The sequence below is a fragment of the Ciconia boyciana genome, chromosome 2 (assembly GCF_034638445.1).
Source record: "Ciconia boyciana chromosome 2, ASM3463844v1, whole genome shotgun sequence".
NCBI lineage: Eukaryota > Metazoa > Chordata > Aves > Ciconiiformes > Ciconiidae > Ciconia > Ciconia boyciana.
Genome location: NC_132935.1, coordinates 116,719,428 through 116,737,890, shown reverse-complemented (window position 1 = coordinate 116,737,890; position 18,463 = coordinate 116,719,428). Strand labels below are relative to the sequence as shown.

Here is an 18,463-nt window from a genome sequence, read left to right as displayed (position 1 = left end):
CTACTTGAAAATATTCATGCAAAAAGGATCTGGACTTATGTCACATCTGCTACAGGCTAATAAAAGTTCTATATTTGTTGACAGATCTCTTGCCTTGTAGACACATACTGTTATCACAAATCACAGGTGAGGGTTTTAGCCAGAGTCAAATTCCTCTCTCATTCAGGTTATGCTGAGCACCAAGCACAAACTCTGTTGTACGTCACACTAGAAATAGCAGAAATCCGTCTTGCAAATTTGTGTCCACTATCCTTACTCTTTTCCACAGCAGTAATTCTAACTCTCTTGCTCCTTGTGTCTGCCTCCACATTCTGCAGTGCCCCCAGTTCCCATTCACTGTGGCAACCGTGCCTACCTCCTCCAGCTGCCTCACATCTCTCCTAAGTGACAACTGGGCAAGAAGTAGCATCTGCTGGGTGGTAGGCTCCAAGCTGCTTGTGTGTGCATGTTGGCTATCTAGGACACATGATTTGGGAGATGAGGTCAACAGAACAAGTAACAGCTGAATTCACACTGCAGACTTTCTTGGGATTCTTCTGCCTGATCCCTGCTACTCGCAAAACCTCACACAAACTTTATACCTTTGAAAGATCATCCTGTCTTCTCTCTGAAACTGTCCATGGATATGTAAGTTACTGCCAGGGACTGACTGACAGACAGACATAGAGGACAGAGCTAATCATTTATTATTCTCTTCAGTGTGTGGAGAATAACTCCATACTGAGCCCTGCTTGTAAGGTAATTTTCAGTGCAGTGTGGAAGGCCTAAAAAGACAGCCTTCATGCTGCAGATTATCTATGGGGCTGTGCAAGGAGAGCTCAGGAAAGAAGTGGTAGCAGGTGGCTGGAGGTGTAGAACATGCATGGTCACCACTGTGGGAAGCTGCGGGAGTTGCTATTCAGAAGCCTGGTCCTAGAAATTCACGTCATTGCTGCTAGCTTGTTATGCACATGATTTGGTCTTCTTGCTACTTATCATCTAGTTGTCCCAGCACAGTAGATCAGGGATAAATTCAGTGGCGGTGTACCAGTGTGGAAGTGAGTGACGCAATTTCCAGGTTTTTAGGCAGGACAAAGATGGAAACATTGGTTTAGCTTCATGTAGAAGTAGTGCAGGTCTTTGAGTACAAACTATTGTCTGTAGTTTGTCTAGTTTACTGTAAGAAACTCATGTCCCTTGGCATGGAAGTCACTGCCTTTCAGATAACAGTATGGTAAATTCTAGAAAGATGCTGATAGGATTGCTCAGCCTTTTTCAGAGAACAGTACCTCCTTTTCCACATGAGGATGCACAGTGTCCCCCACTTGTGTGGGGAGCTCATATTCTTTGGAAAAGGCAGAAAGGTTTTTGCTGTCTGCAGAACATTAAATCTGATGCAAGACAATCCTGCTTCCCTATATTAAAGAATTAAACACAAGGCGTGATTTCATTCTCTCTGCGCCACAGCTCTACTGAATCCAGGGAAACAGAGGAGTTTTGATCCCAGATTTTTGCTGTTATTTTCCAGTCTTTTAAGGTTTTTTCTACTTTAAGTGGAAGAACAAGTCAAAGGGAGAAGAAGTAAAGAATCAGTATCAGGGAAGTTCGTAGTCCAAAGATTGAAAGGAAGTCTGGAAGACAGTCAGTTAGTTGAAATAACTTTATGTATGGAAGCAGGCCCAGAACTTGTCTCCTTCTGTAACGTGGATGGACATTCCATCAAAGCTTAGTTTCACAAATATATACTGCAAATATAAGTCCTTCGCATTTCTGACAGCTTCTTATGAAGTTGTATGGAGATTAGTATGTATCATCACAAATCTGCACAACTCAGCAATACTGTTTCAAACCATTGCTGCTCAAGAGGGATTATTACTGGCAGCAAATTTTGCAGGGAGTAACTCCAGTTCATAAACAGCCGTGCCCTTCTCCTTTGCTAGGCAATCTGTGTCCCGTCTGGGATAGCAAAGTCCTGAAGCATAGCTATGAGCTTCAAAACATCAGCTTTAACCCTACCTGCCTTCTCAACTTTTTCTGTTCTTTTCTGTCCTCTGAGGGCTTTCCTTTTCTGTTCTATATCTTAGCCACTTCATTAGAGAAAGAAGCCTTTCATAATTGCTGAAGAAGCTGATGCGACCTATTTTGTCTGGCGGCAGGCTGAGTCAGGTGAATTGCTCTGACCTCCTCCAGCACATCTTTGCTTGTAGGTATGGCAGACAAGATGTTAAGAGTTTTACATTATAATGCCTTGGAGTCTAGATGCCCTGATTCTCATAGACAGACATCTACTCTATTCTTGTAATCCTCTCTCTTTGATCCTTACTGCAGTCATGCCTGGTTTCGCTGTATTGTATTTTAAGCAGCATGGGAGATCTGGATGTTGCTGTTTGCAGCTCAATTAATCCATGTAAGTTGTGCAACTGTGGTTATGGGGACGGTGAAGCAAAACAGGCAGGTTTTCAGGAAATGGTGTCAAGCCTGCTCCCAAAGGCAGTCTGAAAAAAATGCACTTTTCTGCAGGGACTCTGAATGTACATTCGCAACATGGAGCCTATTTGTTCTCTCTATTTGCATTTTTCACGGGCAGTGACATTTGAGAGTAATGAGTCTATGGCTTTAAATTCCTTATTGATGAGAATAAAGGCAAAGACAGATACATGTTTTGAAGACCGGGGGAAAGAGTCCAGGAAAATCCCGGCTTGACTTTAGATGGTTTCAATTTTGCCACCAAGAATGATTCCAGGTTCACCTTAAATGGCTCTCCGATCTATGAACTAAGCAGCTCTGTTTGGTACAGGGCAGCATGATGAAGTGTGCATAGCATGAGTGTGCAGTACGCACTTCAGTCTCACTAGCGTGGCAGAATCTGTCTGTAGATTCAGAGCGAACAGGACACTTGAAGCTGAGGCAGCAGGCTCCCTGTGCTGCTCTTTTCACAGCAAAATTAAAGCAAAGGAACGTGAAACGTTATCTTCCTACAAAAAATATGTGCATCATCTCTCCTTGATTATTAGGCACTATGAGCCAAATTTTGCCTTTGGGATGCAGCACGTGTGCCTGTTTGTTCATTTGACAGCACAGTCATAAGATAAAGGCCAAATACATGTAATCGGTTTCAGCATTCAGAGGAAGATGTTTACTAGGATCAGTATAATGCAAACTTACTCATTCAAATACTTTTCATGCATCCCAGAGTGCAATGCAACATATTCAAAATAAACTCTATTTATTGGTTCAATTTCAAAAAAACAAGAACCAGTATTAATAGTGTGCTTCATACCTCACATTAAAGACAGGAGTCAAAGTGTTCCTACTAACTGTACTAGACTGGGGCTAAAGTTCCACCTTGGTAAACAGAAGGTAAATTTGATATAGAAGCAGTAGTTTTCTGCCAAATGAAATATGGGAGAAAATTTCAGATTCAGGGGAGCTCTGAGGAGTGCATGAAGGATCCATTTTAGATTAATGGGGTCTTCTTGCAGCATCAAATACTGCAATACAATCGTCGGTTCTAACACTGAAGTCAACAGTAATAATTCACATGATTTCAGAGCGAATCAATAGTATGTTGGAGCAGACTCTGTGCTCCTTTCTGCCATTCACTGCCACTGTGAGTTCCAAGTGTTGGTTAGTTTAGGACTGAGGATTCAGGTCCATGGTGTGTTACATATTTTCCTAAATATATCCACCCATGAACATCCTCTCACAGTATGACTCTTAGAAACCCGTTCATTTGCTCTTCTTACTAGTAGTATTTATTACTATTTTAATATCTAACCCTGGCAAGGGAAACTTTTGCAAATCAAAGTATCTTGTGGAATGTATCACTAGATCATTATTTAGAAGACACTGGTTTATTTATTTTACATCACTGTGAAAAGAAAATCAAGTCAGAACACCTCTGATTTTGCTTCTGAGTTTGCTACTATTTTCTGTGTTTAGCAAGAATGTGGTAAGCTTTGGCAATGTCCAATAAGGGGAGGCAAAACTGCCTGGCACCAGCAAAGATAGAAACTATTAAATTAATGTTGCATCAGATTAGGGTCTTAAACTATGCTGTTCAGAAGCAAGTTCTTGCTCTTCTTCAGTCTCTGGTATATCATCAGTCATCTCTGTGATACCTTAGTTTTGAAAAAAGCATGATGTCAGTACTCTACTCCTGAAAAACATTGTGTATTTTTAAAAAACCTCCATCTGTAGACTTCTCAACATTTTACTCATTTGCAGTTCATTTCCTGTGCTGACTCACATGGAAAAAATGTTATTTTCCTCACATTCCAAGCATATTACATGCAATTAATGTATTCCCATCTAAATCAAATATAAGTAGTGTAGCAAAAAAGTAAGCCACTTTGCTTTTAAAAATAGCTGACTTTAAAATCAATCCTTTAAAGCTGTGTTTTAAAGAAATAGCTGCTCATTTATGACAACATTGTTGTACCTTTCTTTGAGTTTCAAAAGTGTACTTAGCAGTTTTATTCCATGCTTACCTTAACTCTGACACAGAATTTTGACCAATCACCTGTTTTATTGACATACCTGTTGGGGTATCTTTGCCTGGAAAGACATGCTAGAGGCCACAAACTTTCAGAAAGACCAAACAAAATTGTGGTCTGCGATGTCCAATAATAGTCAAAACCAGGTCCTTCTGGATCATGCCATAGCTGTCTTAGGTACCTGAGATATAAGCATTTATAGTTGGTTTCAGGGCAATCGAGATTCTTGTTTGGATGCAGATTCTTCAGACCTTTGCAGCTCTGGAGGTAAATAACTCAGTACCTGCCTTCTCAGGGAACTAACTAGGTTCCAGTCAGAGAAACCTGTAGAAAACAAACAAGCAAGCAAAAAGATAAAACTAATAATAAACCCCTAGCACAGTTTACTTCCCGTCTATGAATCAACAGTGCTGAAACAGTGAAACTGTGCTATCCCTTCAGTATTGACTCACTCCTATCACTGTCTGTTCTCGTTTAGCCATTCTGGAGTTTCAAACAACCAGCAAAGTGCCATGAATAATTCTTTCTGGCCACATTATTTAAAAACAGCCTGTATTTCTTTATTTCACTGTGCTGCTGTGGTTCCTAGAACTTTCAACCACTTTTACCCCAAAGCTGTAATACAGCATCCTCCATGAAACTAGGCTCAACATTGGTAAATTGGCCCAGCTTTTCAAATGCAGGAATGAAGGAAAGAAAGAGATCTGGGTTGGAGCTATGGTCCCCCATTTTTGTTAGTCGCTACATCTGAACCTGTTCTCTTAGACTATCAGCAGCCGCGACTAATGAGTAATGGAAAAACTCCATAGTTTGAGGAAGTGTTTATATAACTGTAATTTATGTGGATGTTTATTAAAGATAGCAAAATTTCACAGGAACTATGACACAGTGCTTTCTGCTCCAGTATGATCAGCTCCCTCATAAAGAATATTCTTGACTTTTTTTAAGCTTGCCACCTCACTCCATTAAGTAGGCATTCTGGTTTGATCCAAGCCTGCCTTTATTCAGCATTATCCAGGTAGGCAAGGATGCGATAAACAGTCACAGGTTGATCACCACTGTTTGGCAGCTAGGCAAAGTAGAAGTACTCCTGGGAAACATGACAGTAACTAAAGCTGTGTTTCCAAGGCTATGGTAGTTTGGAGGACTCCTCCAGAGCTCTTAAAAAAAAAAAAAAAAAAAAAAAGGCATTTTTATTTACTGAGGCTTTTTTTGCAGGATAAAGGAAAAAATAATGTTATTCATTGAGTGTTCACCCTGCCCTCCACTCTTCCCAGTCTCTCTAGTATCTCCCAGCCCAGTTGACCTTGTGGGAAGAGATTCATGTTGCCACTCCATCAGCATGGGAGTTGTCCCCTATAGAGAAGGGTAAAGAGCTGCCAGTGAGGAGGAAGTGCCCCTGGAGCAGCTTGCAGAGGTGGCTTCGTGTCCACTTCTCCAACGAGCTTGTGCAGTCGCAGCTGAGCCTTCCCAGATCTGTTTTCCAGATGATAGACTATTACAGTATAAAATTGTGTGTGTGAATGTTGTTTATTAATGCAAGAGGGCAAAGAGGTTTTCAAAAAGCAAGTGGAAAGAGGAAAGAGGTTTTCAAAAGCAGCTGAATCCAGCCTCCTTTGACTTTAATTGTGAGGAAAAGGGGCAGATGTGTAACCTTGTCAGTGACTGGTACCAGGTGCCATCCCGTATGTTATTAAATGGCCTAAGAGCCCTATTTGTCCCTCCTCCTTCCCTCCAGTAAACCCACTCCTGGATTTAGGAGACTTAGGTTCTCTCTCCAGCTGATGCTGAATGGCTCTGGGCACCTAATCTAGCACTTTCGAGAATCTGTGTGAGTGAGAATTACTTCAGTCCTCTCTGACCTGCTGTGATAAGGTTTAAGGCAAACAAAAACATTGTATTTTTTAAACCACATCTGCAAAAAATTAATGCAAAATAATAATTTTAACATATCTATTAGCTTGAAATTGAACGTGGCTTCTCCTATGATTTCTTTCTTGAGTTAATAACTCTCCGTAAGTGTAGACCTTCCCACTTTTGAGAGGAGCCCTGTAAGAAGAGCTAAACAAAAGCCTTCTGGAAATATGAAGTTAAGTACTACATTAATCAAACTGTACAGTATGTAGTTAACTGTTAGTTATAGACTAGTCAGGTATAGATAATGTCATGTGGACTCTGCAGAATTTCCAGAAAATTGATAGTTTGTCAATTAAAATACATAAAGTGGCGATGAACAGATGAAAAGAGGTAGAAACACATATGGTATATGCAGTATAGGTGTGCTCCATCAGTACGTCTCCTATTTTTAATAAGCATGACAAAAAGTATCCAATTCATGCAGCCCCACATTTGTAAAGTAGCTACAGAGGGCCACACGTTATCCCTGCATTAAATTAATATTTTTCTTTGGTGATAAAGAGTTAAACATACTTTAAAGCAAATATTGAAAAGCAAATATTTAGTCTGTTTATCCTCTGGGAGGGCTTCCTCCTCTGAGATGAGACAAGAATGTTATCAGTAAATTGGATAATCAGGAACTGCTTAGCTGAGAAAAGAGGGTGGAAATATATTTTAAATTCTAATTTGTCCTTGAACAGCATCAAGCACGTTTCACATTTGTTACTAGATAATTTTCAAGCTCACTGTAATTTTGGGAAAATTGCTATTAATATGAAACTGCAGTTAATCCTCAGTGAAAAGAGACTTTAAAGATGTTGACCAACATTTGCTGCCTAATTAGACAGAAAACAATAAAAATTTCCAGCACATCTACAACCAGTATTTTAACGTGATGTTAGCCAAGATGATTTTTGACCAAAAAGTACATTGAAAAACACCAAACACCCTACTCAGTAGCGGCCATTGCTCCTGAGATCAGCCCTAGGGAAGAACATAATGGTAAGCTTAAGGTTTGTTAAAGACCTAGGCATGAAGCAGAATACAAGATTTCTTTTTTAATGTCCTGTTATGTACTTTTCCTGAGCTCATATGGGACGTCGGGTGTTTTCAGATAAGCAAATTAAATGCATCTTCTTTGAAGCTGACCTTCTAGTAAAAACATTATTTTTCTACTTAGAGTCTTTGTCTACCAGAGTGTCACTGTTGTGTGGATAATTACATTGCCACATAGCTGACAAAAGCATCATCTAGAAGGGAAATTATTAGGAGCTTCACCTTAGTATAAGTTGCAGAAGCCATAAAATGAGGCAATTAGCAGAAATGCTTTTGCAAGAAATAGAGCATTGCCATCATGTAGAGTAAAATGCCTACCCACAGTTGCTTGTTGCTGTCCTTAATATAGAAGGATGTCTCAGAGAGCAATGACCTTTGTGGCTCACATGGAGCATTGCATGCTCTTTCTGCTTTGGTCATACGAATGCAAGTAAACACAACTTCAGCAATTATCTTCTCTAAACTGCCTAAATTTAGTTTTCCAGGTAGACACAATCTATAACTTTTTTCCTCTTTGACTTAAGTTTATCTTACATGCTGAAGGATGCTGCACACACATGGATCCCTTCCCTGACTTGTAATTCAGAAGACATGCTCTGCAGTTGAAAATTGTGATTACATTGCAGTTTCCTTTATAACATGCAGGCAGTGATCTCGAAAATCTTGAAATATTTTGTTTTGACCACTAGGTTATTTCCTGCTTAATAGAAGGGTTGGAAGCAAGCAAGCAAGAAAAAAAAAAAAAAGGTGGCTATGTCTTCCCCCCACTCCCCGCAACAGTTCCACTTTCGGAGCCACAAGAGGAAATGGCATATGGCTGGTATAATCCCTGAGCCAATGTGAACTACATCATAGTCAGTATGTTTCCGACTGGCTTCCTCGGCAATCACAAAAGAAAAGCTGTAGATTTAATGCACAAGAAGATCCCTCCAAATGACGATTGGGTGTATTGATGAGGGAACTTTTATTTGCAGTGCCAATATTGCCTGTTTTTCTAGCTGCACCTCTCAGAGTGTAGCAATCGTTCATATCCCAAGATCTGTGGCACACAAAACTCTCCAGACAGTCTTTGTGCTGCCCCAGGTCTTTTTTTGTGAAGCATGGGGATGAATTTTTAAAATTGCTGGTTGCTTACAGAGCTCCATCATCAATGGGCTTGAAATGAGCAGCCTCATTTTGTTCTACCACTTTGCCTTCCTCTGTAAGCCCAGGCACAGCATATTGGCATCATGAGGGGTTCATCTGCACATCTGTTTACAGCTGCAAGGTGAGATGTTGTCTGTCTTGCAGTGTTTGTTACAGCTAGCAAATATGGAGAGGTTACACCAAGGTGCTTGGTGTGTTTTGCTAGATCTGGTCCCTCAACACAGCTGAGCATGGAAGTCCATTTTCCATTACTAACCTCTGGATGTGTGTCGTGGTTTAACCTGAGCTGGCAACTAAGCACCACACAGCTGCTTGCTCACTCCCCCACAGCAGGATGGGGGAGAGAATTGGAAGGGTAAAAGTGAGAAAACCTATGGGTTGAGATAAAAACAGTTTAATAATTGGCATAAAATAATAATAATAATAACAATAATAATAATAATAAATTGTAATGAAAACGAAAATAACAGAGAGAGAGAAATAAAACCCAAGAAAGACAAATGATGCAAATGAAAACAATTGCTCACCACCGACCTATCAATGCTCAGCCAGTCCCTGAGCAGCAGCACCCCTGCCAAGCTTCCCCCTAGTTTTATTGCTGAGCATGACGCCATATGGTATGGGATATCCCTTTGGTCAGTTGGGGTCAGCTGTCCTGGCTGTGTCCCCTCCCAACTTCTCATGCACCCCCAGCCTACTCGCTGGTGGGGTGGTGTGAGGAACAGAAAAGGCCTTGACTCTGTGCAAGCACTGCTCAGCAATAGCTAAAACATCCTTGTGTTATCGACACTATTTTCAGCACAAATCCAAAACATAGCCCCATACTAGCTACTGTGAAGAAAATTAACTCTCTCCCAGCCAAAGCACAATGGGATAAATAGCCACTGAGTATGACGGGTCTCAAATGTCACCAGAGGGGAGGTCACAGGATGGTTTATCTTGGAGAGCAGCAGATGAGCAATAGCCTCTGATGAGCAGTTGTTCTCTGTAGTAAGCTGATGACAAGCTCTGGCAGACTGAATTGCTTAGTGGTGTTCTCCAAGGGCAACAAACTCTTTGTTAGCTGAAATAGAGTTTTTTCTGAAGAGCAACAGAAAATTCAACACTTAAGATGTTACAGAGTTTGGGTGCGTCTCTCACAGATGCTCTTTCAAAATGCCCCATCTGGAAATTTAGGCTGTTTCTTAACCAAAGAATCAAAAAGGATGCTGAGCTCTTGTCAAGGGTGAGACAGCATAAATGCCAATGTGGAGAGGATCTACATATCAGGTTTTATTGAAGAATCAGTGACATTACAGCTTTTACTCTACTTATTCTTTATCACACTCCCTCGCTACCAGCATTTCATTCCCTAGGTCTCCCTTCCCTGCAGGGAGGTCACTGCTGGCCTGGGAAGGTTGGGCAGAAAGTCATGTCAGTTCCTGCTGTGATGCTACTTGCAGTTACCCATCTCAGGTGCCACTGGCCAAGGTCCCTGGGCATCCCCTGGCACTGATGTCCATGGCTTCCTCATCTCCAGGGTCTTCTCCCATTTCCCAGACCTCTCCCCAGGCCAGGATATTCACCACCTTCTTTCTGGGCCCCCTTCTTCTTTCCAAGACCACTTCTTCCTTACAGGAACCCATCTCTTGGCACCAGATCTTCTTTCTGGAAACCAAGCTCCCAGTTCCTCCAGTCTAAATAGTATATGTGCATAAGAACAGCACATGATCAGTCTCTTAACTAGTGGGTCAGTCTCCTGTCTCTTTATTAATTGGAGGATTTGGGATGCTTGGGGATCACTTTTGTTTAGTCAAAGTGTTATCAAAATTTCCAAGCAGCCCATACTGGTTGCAGCTTGCAAGTAGCAGGCTCCTGTCTGAGAGTTCAGGAGTTCAATTTCAGACATTCACCCATGCACATACACACAGTTATCTGCTGCCTGTTCACGTTCGCTATTTCAGCTATTTTTTGCCTATGACAGCTCCTAAATCTGAATATGTGTTCAGGTCTCTGTTAGTGAGTGCCAGTAGTGAGTCTCAGCTACGTGCCAGTGCCTTCTGGCACGCTGATCTGCCTTTTTTTTTCCTCCACTCCAAATCATGCCTTCAGTGACTTCCCACCAACAGCTCCTGTTGCACTGGAAATCATTTTGCTAAAAGCAAGGTTATCTGATGGATTTTGCTAGACTTTCATTGTAGGTTCTATCATTGTACAGGCCAGACAGTTGTAGCTACCAAGCCTATTACTACCCCTGTGGGTTTCCTTATCTCTAATAGAGGTAATACAATTATGGTCAACATTAACTAAGGCTTTTGGACAACAAACCACGTAGTCACATTGGTGCAAACCACATGTATAGATGAGAAAAGCTATGGCTTGAGTTGGCTTGGCTTGTTCCTACTTTAATCCAGGGTGAATTCAGATAGAGCAAATACTTTCTAACCATGGGCAGTTTATGAGCGAGGCATTGAATTATTACTGTTGATAGACAAAATCTTAGAAAGCAGATTTGGGGTATTTTTGGTTTAATGATTTAAATATTTAGAAATAAAGTAAAATTTCAGCTTAATGTCCACATTTTTTCATTCCCCAGATTGACCCCCTGCCTGTAATAAGGTAATACTCTTTTTGCATTGCTGAGCTGCAGAAAATTCTGTACAATCATTTGACAGAAGTTTTTCTTACTCATTTAAACAATAATTGATGCCACGTGGAAGTGTACTTGTATGTGTGCTTTAGGCCACCACTGCTATGTGTCACTATGTGAATTCACTATGTGAATGATTTCACTGAAATCAGTAACTATTTCTGGAAAAAATAAATTTAAAAAAACTTGCACTTGGGTTGAAAGGTTTCATTTGAATGTTTTTCCACATTTACTATTTCATTTTTTTGTTTTCAAAACTGCTGTGGAAAAGAAACTGAAACACTTTGTTATAAAATGTGATTGTAAAATTCTGTAAGGAAGCAACACATTGTGACTAACTGTAAAAATAACTTCCCTGAAAACTGATCCCACCGAACTGGTATAAATGCCCAGTTACTTACGGTGGTGCCCTGAATCATCTCTAGTCTGAGCAAATCATGCTGTCACTTACACCTCTAGCTTCTGATGAAGTCCTCCTCAGCCACATGTGATCCAAGGGAAGAAATGGCTTTGGAGCAGAAGCCTGTGTGTGGCCAGATCCTGACCATGCACTACATTTTAGTGGAGACACGTGTAGTTATCTTCTGTTGCTCCACTTTCCAGCTCTATCACTAGCTCCTGTGAAATGGGCAAAAGAGGGAGGGAGAGGAATCATGGCCATGGTGAGTCACACATCAGCATTTTGTGTGCGAGGCCCATCACTGCAGGCGCTGCCAGTCAGTCTGTGCTAACAAAGACCAGGAACAACGCTGAGAGGTTGCGCTGATGAGGGAGCGTTTTTGCTACAGGAAGAAAGACCCAAAAACCTCAGTAAGTTTGAAACAGCAGAAGGCCAGAGAGCAGCTGGCTATTTACATATCAGGTTTTGGGGTTTTTTTTTGACTAAACCTTTTATGGTCCTAACTGATTGTCCTAATCTTCTGGCATATAGCAGCCTCTCATTTCAAGCCCATTGATGATGGAGCTCTGTAAGCAACAGGCAATGTTAAAAATCCGTCAGCAGCCCAGAGATGATATTAAATCCCTTTGCTGAGGGCAGACTGTTCTTTTGTTCTGTAACTCTTTTCCCACATTTTCAGCAAGCCCGGAGCCCTGCTCTTCATCTCGCAGCATAGGTTTTGTTCAGATATTGTTTTTCTGTTTTCCAACTTCTCTATAATGGTACAAGGCCCTTGAAAGATCAACGTTTCAGCACATGTAAGTGGCCCTACAAAATTCAACTGCTTTTTCAAAGCATCTCAAAACACAAAAAAAAGGCTGTAACTGGCTTTTCATTTTAACACATGTAAGAGCACAGGTACAAATAACCTGAGCCTGCCAACATGGAAATCTTGTTTGAAATCTGACTTTCATCATCTTCATCTCAAGAAGAGTTACTGAACATACTAGGCTTACTAATATTACTGAGACCAAGAACAGCCATTGATCTCTGCTTGTCCTCTTTTGGGACACCACACCAAGTTTAATTTCTCCATGTTCCCTTGTCCTGTTCAGCTCTGGTACCATCATCATGTCTGGAGCAGTTCAGCATTACCTCCCATAGGCAAATCTATGCCTATCTTCTTTGAGCTATTTTCCATCTCAGCAAAGCAACACGGTGCAAAGATCTACAAGCACAAGCTCAGCAGTCTAGAAAATTGTCTAGAAAAGTATGTATTGAGATATCAGTGTCAGTTGGTTTAGAGCAAAGAACATTAGATATGATTTATCGTGTTTGGTTTTTAGAGGACTGGGACTTTTTCTTTCCATAATAGCTGTTAGTTTATTTATCATGGCGTTCCAGCATCTTAATTAACATTTAGATGATCAAAAACCTGAGATGGTATTTTAAGAAGTATGGAGGTGGATATTTCCTTTCAGGGACAGACATTTATAGCAAAGCTGCTGAATATGTGAAAAGTGCATTGCAAAAAAACCTCTTGTGGCCAAACTTTTCAGCACAGGGCAGTGAGGTTCAACCTGTTCTGATCACTAGACATCAAGAATGAGAATCACTTTTGCACCAAAAGACAGGAAAGGCCTGTTTGCATTTTAAATAAGTCTCTGTTCCTGAACCACAGAATGAAAGGTCTGGCAGCGTTGGAAGTTCTTTGTCAAGGAGTTACAGAGTTGATTTGCAAGAGGAATAAAGGCATTTCCTCTTGCTGATATGTATGATTTAAAACCATGAAGTTAGAAAGGACTTTATTTTAGCAGGGATATTTTTCTTCTCTGTAACAGCCTTGAAGAAAAGCCTGCCTATTACTGCCTCAGTTTTTTCTCAGCATGTCGTTTCTAAAGAAAACCATGTCACTAGGAAGTCAGTTCTAATTTTATGCACTGTTTTGTAGCCTGCCTGCATGCAAGGCAACTTTTCTTGCTATTTAAACACTGGATATTGTTATGGGGAAATTGGGTGGGGTAGGCACTCAAACAGACCCACACCTCTCAGTGACATATAATCTAAAATGTATTAATTTGGCAGGACAGGTACCATGGTTGGATATTAAGTCCTGTTCTACAGAACATAAATATACATGTCCCAGCTTCTCCCTACTGGTTTAGACTGACACAAAGTGGACTCAGGGGAACGGGACAGTCCAACCAGTCAAGGTGTCAGGTCCAGACCTGGCAGCTCGGTCCCAAATGGAGGGGTTCCTCCTCTAGCTCCCACATGTTGCTGGACGTCCCTGTACAGTGTACCCCCATCCCAAGGAGCTACTGATTTACTACTACTCAAAACTCTGCACATTTTGAACTGGCAGATTTAACTGTAAAAAAAAAGCCAACACAAAAAAAAAACCCCTTACTAAAAAGTAAAACCTTTGAAGTCAATCTCATGATGCCATTATTCATGAAAAATTGCCTAAATAAGATTTTTGCCTAGTTTTCTCTGTGTGTTTTGAACTTTTTCATCCTACACATCTGTTATTCATGCATAGAGTGTCTTTGCCAAAGTGTTCAAATAAGTGTAGACTATCTAGTTAGGTCAAAAGAGAAGGGTATCCATAAAGTGCAATTTCATCTCCTTAAAAAAAGAAAATTGATCCTTTTGAATTATCAAAATGACAGTGCCAAGAGCTGCCATAATACATCTATTTGTGGGCCAGTTAGGAATGACACACAGCAGACCACAAAATTATATCCTCTTTCTATTACTTTTTTGAACAATCCATTCAGTCCTGTATTTAGCAGTGGAAAGTGCAATAGGAGGATTGCTAATAGTACTGGTAATTTTATGTGAGGTGAATATTTGTGTATCAGTCAACGCACCTGCCAACTCTGTGTCCATCAACTTGCATTATCAGTCAGGCATCAGACAGCAATGACTTCCAGCAGTCGGCCGTCTAGGGTGGCTGGGGAAATCTGGGGTCAGGCTTTGATCTATAGCTCACCTGATGACCAGCTGAGGATCTGCGCCTCTGTCATCTCCACAATGTCAGCTGGGGCAGGCGATGGGGTCCCAGCATCAATTAAGAAAAAGACGCAGGAGGGTGACAGGTATTAGGGCAGAGAAAGGGGGCCATTCCCAAGGTAGCGGGAGGTACCCGAGGAGGCTGAAGGCCAAGGAAGGGCAAGCAAAGGGATGCCCAGCTCATCCTTACAAACCTAATGATTTGGGGGAATTAGGCTGAAGATTTTTAACTTTAAAGGTGTAGATGTCCTGTATAGAAAATGCCATTCTCTGATCTACCCACAGCTCTCAACTGAGGCAGAGGGGAAAAGGAGGAGGGCGAACACTTGTCCAGCAGCAGCCAGCCATGGGGGCAGGAAGTAGCCATAGAGGAATTTTTAAAAATAGTCTCCCTTTCAGCATCAGAGCTTTTACGCAAAACCAATTAATTAAAAATGAGGAAGAGGGCAGGAGAGGAAGTTGTGCAAAGGCTTAGAGATGACTGCAGGGGCACCAGTGCCATTTCAGGGACTTTTCTTTCTCCTTCTAAGGTGACATCCTAAACCCTTCACTGCTACAATACTGGCCCAGCTTGCTTACAAGTCTCCATTTCCCATAAATTCTGGCATAGAGACAGCTTTCTGGTGACAACTGCAAATGCGCCTGGGGAGAAAGGGGCAAGGCACTCATTATTTTTATCAGCCTCCCACAGCAGAAGTTGAAGTTCTATGGAAAATATGCAATTTTAAATGTGTTTATTTATGAAAGTTTTAAATCAGAACAATTTCTGACTGGCACATTCCTCTCAGCTGGAATGATAAAAAATAGTGGTTGGGTCATAGCTGGATTAGCTGAAGGTAATAGTCTCTCTGTGCCTCTTTCTCTTCTTCTTTCTCTCTTTTATAGACCTGAGTCTTTTTATCCTCTCCCTTTTTTTTTTTTTTTTAATTTTAGCAGAAGTGCCTGATATAGTTATCTTTGTACAGTCAGCATGACGTCATGTTGTTACCAACATTTGCAGTTTTCTTTCAAATTTCTCCAGGCTGTAGGGCTCATTCCCCCTCTCTAGCTATTAATCTTATGTTAAGTCTTGAAACAACAGACAAAAAGCATCAGCTAACAGTGCTACATCCATAGCTGTGCTGGCCAAGGGGATGATAAAGGTTGCCTTCACATGTGTGTGACAAACATAATTCTCATTTGCATTTCTTAGGATAATGTCACTTTCCTGAAATGCAGAGTAGTTACTAAATTACTTTTATAAGAGGGACAGACATAAAGACTTGGAATCAAATTCTGCCCTGGCTCCTCTGTCTCTCTCTGCCTCCAAATCTTTCCATTCACCTATATTGAGGTGTTCTGTTTCCATTTAGGCTTCCTCCAAAAAAGGCTTAGATTTACAAAAGTGATGCAGTGCGTCCTTTTGGTAGTATTTAAGGTCAGATTATCAGAACAGTTTAAGATTCAATTTTCCATGGCTGTTCTGGAAAACCTAGCCACTGGTTTAGATATTCAAATGGGAGCTGACCCAGTAGCAGAGTATTTCTATCAAGGCTTTATTAAACATGACCTGCTTCTCAAAACAATGCGTCCTTCCAGTGCCCTGCGTCTGGATGCATTAGCTGGTATCTGAAGAAAATGGCTGTGGCAGAACCTCATTTCTAAGTTTATTTAAGAGCTACTCAGGTATCCTGATATGAAATTTCCTGATTTGCTTCCAGTGAAACACTGTTTCTTTTGTCAGTTTTGGTTTTTTCATTTGCAAAAGGAATACCAGCCTTTACAGACTGTGAGATAATTAATAGATAGATAGATTAATACATAGGACACAGAGGACACATGTGCAAATGTATGTGTAAGTGGTTTTTTCCTATATGAATTTCATTACTACATTGACAGTTATGTTTATGGGCACTATGAGTCAGCTAAACACATACAGTACTTTCCATTCTAAACCCCCAGTTTTAGCAGCTTGCCATTTTTACGACTTAAACGCCAGCATCTGGGCCAAATAGTGTCGTATTGGTGATACCTCTGACAGTTTTACCCATTAGTCCCTCAAATGGGAGACATCCCATCCAGGTTTTTGGCAAATGTGTTCATATTGCAAGGCATAAAGAGACAGAGACAGTGAGCCCATAGGAAAGCCTATGAGGCTATTAATCACCTTGTGTTTGGAATTAGGCTAATATGGTACTCAAGAGATGATGCTTAAGGACGCACACTGACCGATGAAAGTAAAAAAGAAGTATTGAATAGAGCTGCCCATTCATTGAACACTGTCCACCCTGTTCAGTGAATGAAGTAGTGTGCCTTAATAAAAACAGTGACAATCACGTCCCTAGATTGCAATCAAAAAGTGACTGAGCAGAACCTTTGTTCTGGTACACTCAGCATTTAACAATTTGATTAAGTAACCTTAGTAAGGGTCGTTGGAGGAGACGGTGGGAGGGTTGATTACTTTTTTAAGGTAATGAGAAAGAGTCCATCAAAGGTGTTAGTCTACTTCCCCTTTGAATGAAAACCAGAGAAAAAAGTAGTTAGGGTACTCCAAGTTTAGCTTAGTTGCTTAATTGCTTAGTTCCTCTATTTCTGATCCACCACAAATTGAAATGATTCCAGGTGGGCTAAGACATTTCAGTGACATTTCAGTGAGTACTTTATACCAGTAGCTTCCAGCTGTGCTTTAAGGTTGGCATAGGGAAGTATCTGCTAAAGGGAATAAATGGTAGGCTGCAATCAGACTGTCAGCTATTTAAGGGGGCAGGAAGCAAACAAGAGAGTGATGGTCAGGCTTGCAGGTCATCAGAGTATGTTCAGCAGAAGTCCCTGAGGAGAGTATTTTAATATCACAGACTTCACTACTTCTGCAGGAACACTGCCCCTTCCAGACACTGCTGTGGCCATCTCAAATGTGAGCTCTCTCCTTACTCTTCCCCTTCCCCATGCTTCAATCTACAGAAAGATTAACCCAGTGGGAGTAAGCACACCACAGAGAGGCTTTCAACTTCAAACGTGCTCTGGTACCCTATGGCAGATAAGTGAAATTATACAAATTCCCCTCAAATAGGCTGCCCCATTGTGTTGTTGTTGTTATTACTATTATCATCATCATCATTATTATTGTAAATGTCATAATTTTTTACTTTTAGTCATTAATACCACTTATTTTCTACTATTTAATGTATGTTCAGACCAAATTCCTCGCTTTCTCTTGCTCTCTGGGGGAATTTATTGGCAAATAATATTTCGACACATTGCTAAATCCTGTGCCACTACTTTAGGTATAATGAAATACCTCTCTTATACCGGCATGACTGTAAGACTCTTACCGTACTCACTCAGCTTTACATAGCTTGTTTGCAAGATCCATGTTCTGCCTGCTTTTTCCCTGTTTCAAACTACCAGGATGCCTTCCAAAACCAGCCCCATTCAGGCAACTGTAAGGTCAACAAGCTTGCTTACATGGGAGGCCAAAACCTGATGCAAAGGGTCAAACCCTGGTCTCATTTACACCTATACCGAATGTAGATCTGTTCTTCTCCATAACGTGAGCTGTGGCTGTGCCTCAGTTCTGAATCTCAGGACCTTTTGGGTCAGATACATTGCCAATATGTAGTTGTCTAATCTCTGGCACTCAGTTTTGAAATAGCTTAGCCATGATTCTTTGAGGAGGTTTGATTTAGCGTGATGGAGATCAGAAACTGAAGAAGAAAGGATTATCCTGGGGAAAAAAGAAAATGTGTCTTGTAGAAATGCCATTTTCAGAGCTTGAGATATGGTAGTTAAGTGTAAATACAGAATAAACGCTTCTTCTTTAAGCCCTTTAGTTATTCCTCAGTGGGAGGCAGGGAGGTACATGCAAATTATTTCCAAGCTGCCTAGTCC

The 18,463-nt window shown here is 41.0% G+C and overlaps 1 protein-coding gene across 2 annotated transcripts in view; it reads left to right on the top strand.

Annotated features, from left to right (window-relative positions):
- The window catches only part of STAC (SH3 and cysteine rich domain), a 74,798-nt gene that overhangs the window by 25,441 nt on the left and 30,894 nt on the right, over nt 1-18,463 (top strand). The gene's annotated exons all lie outside the window — the stretch shown is intronic.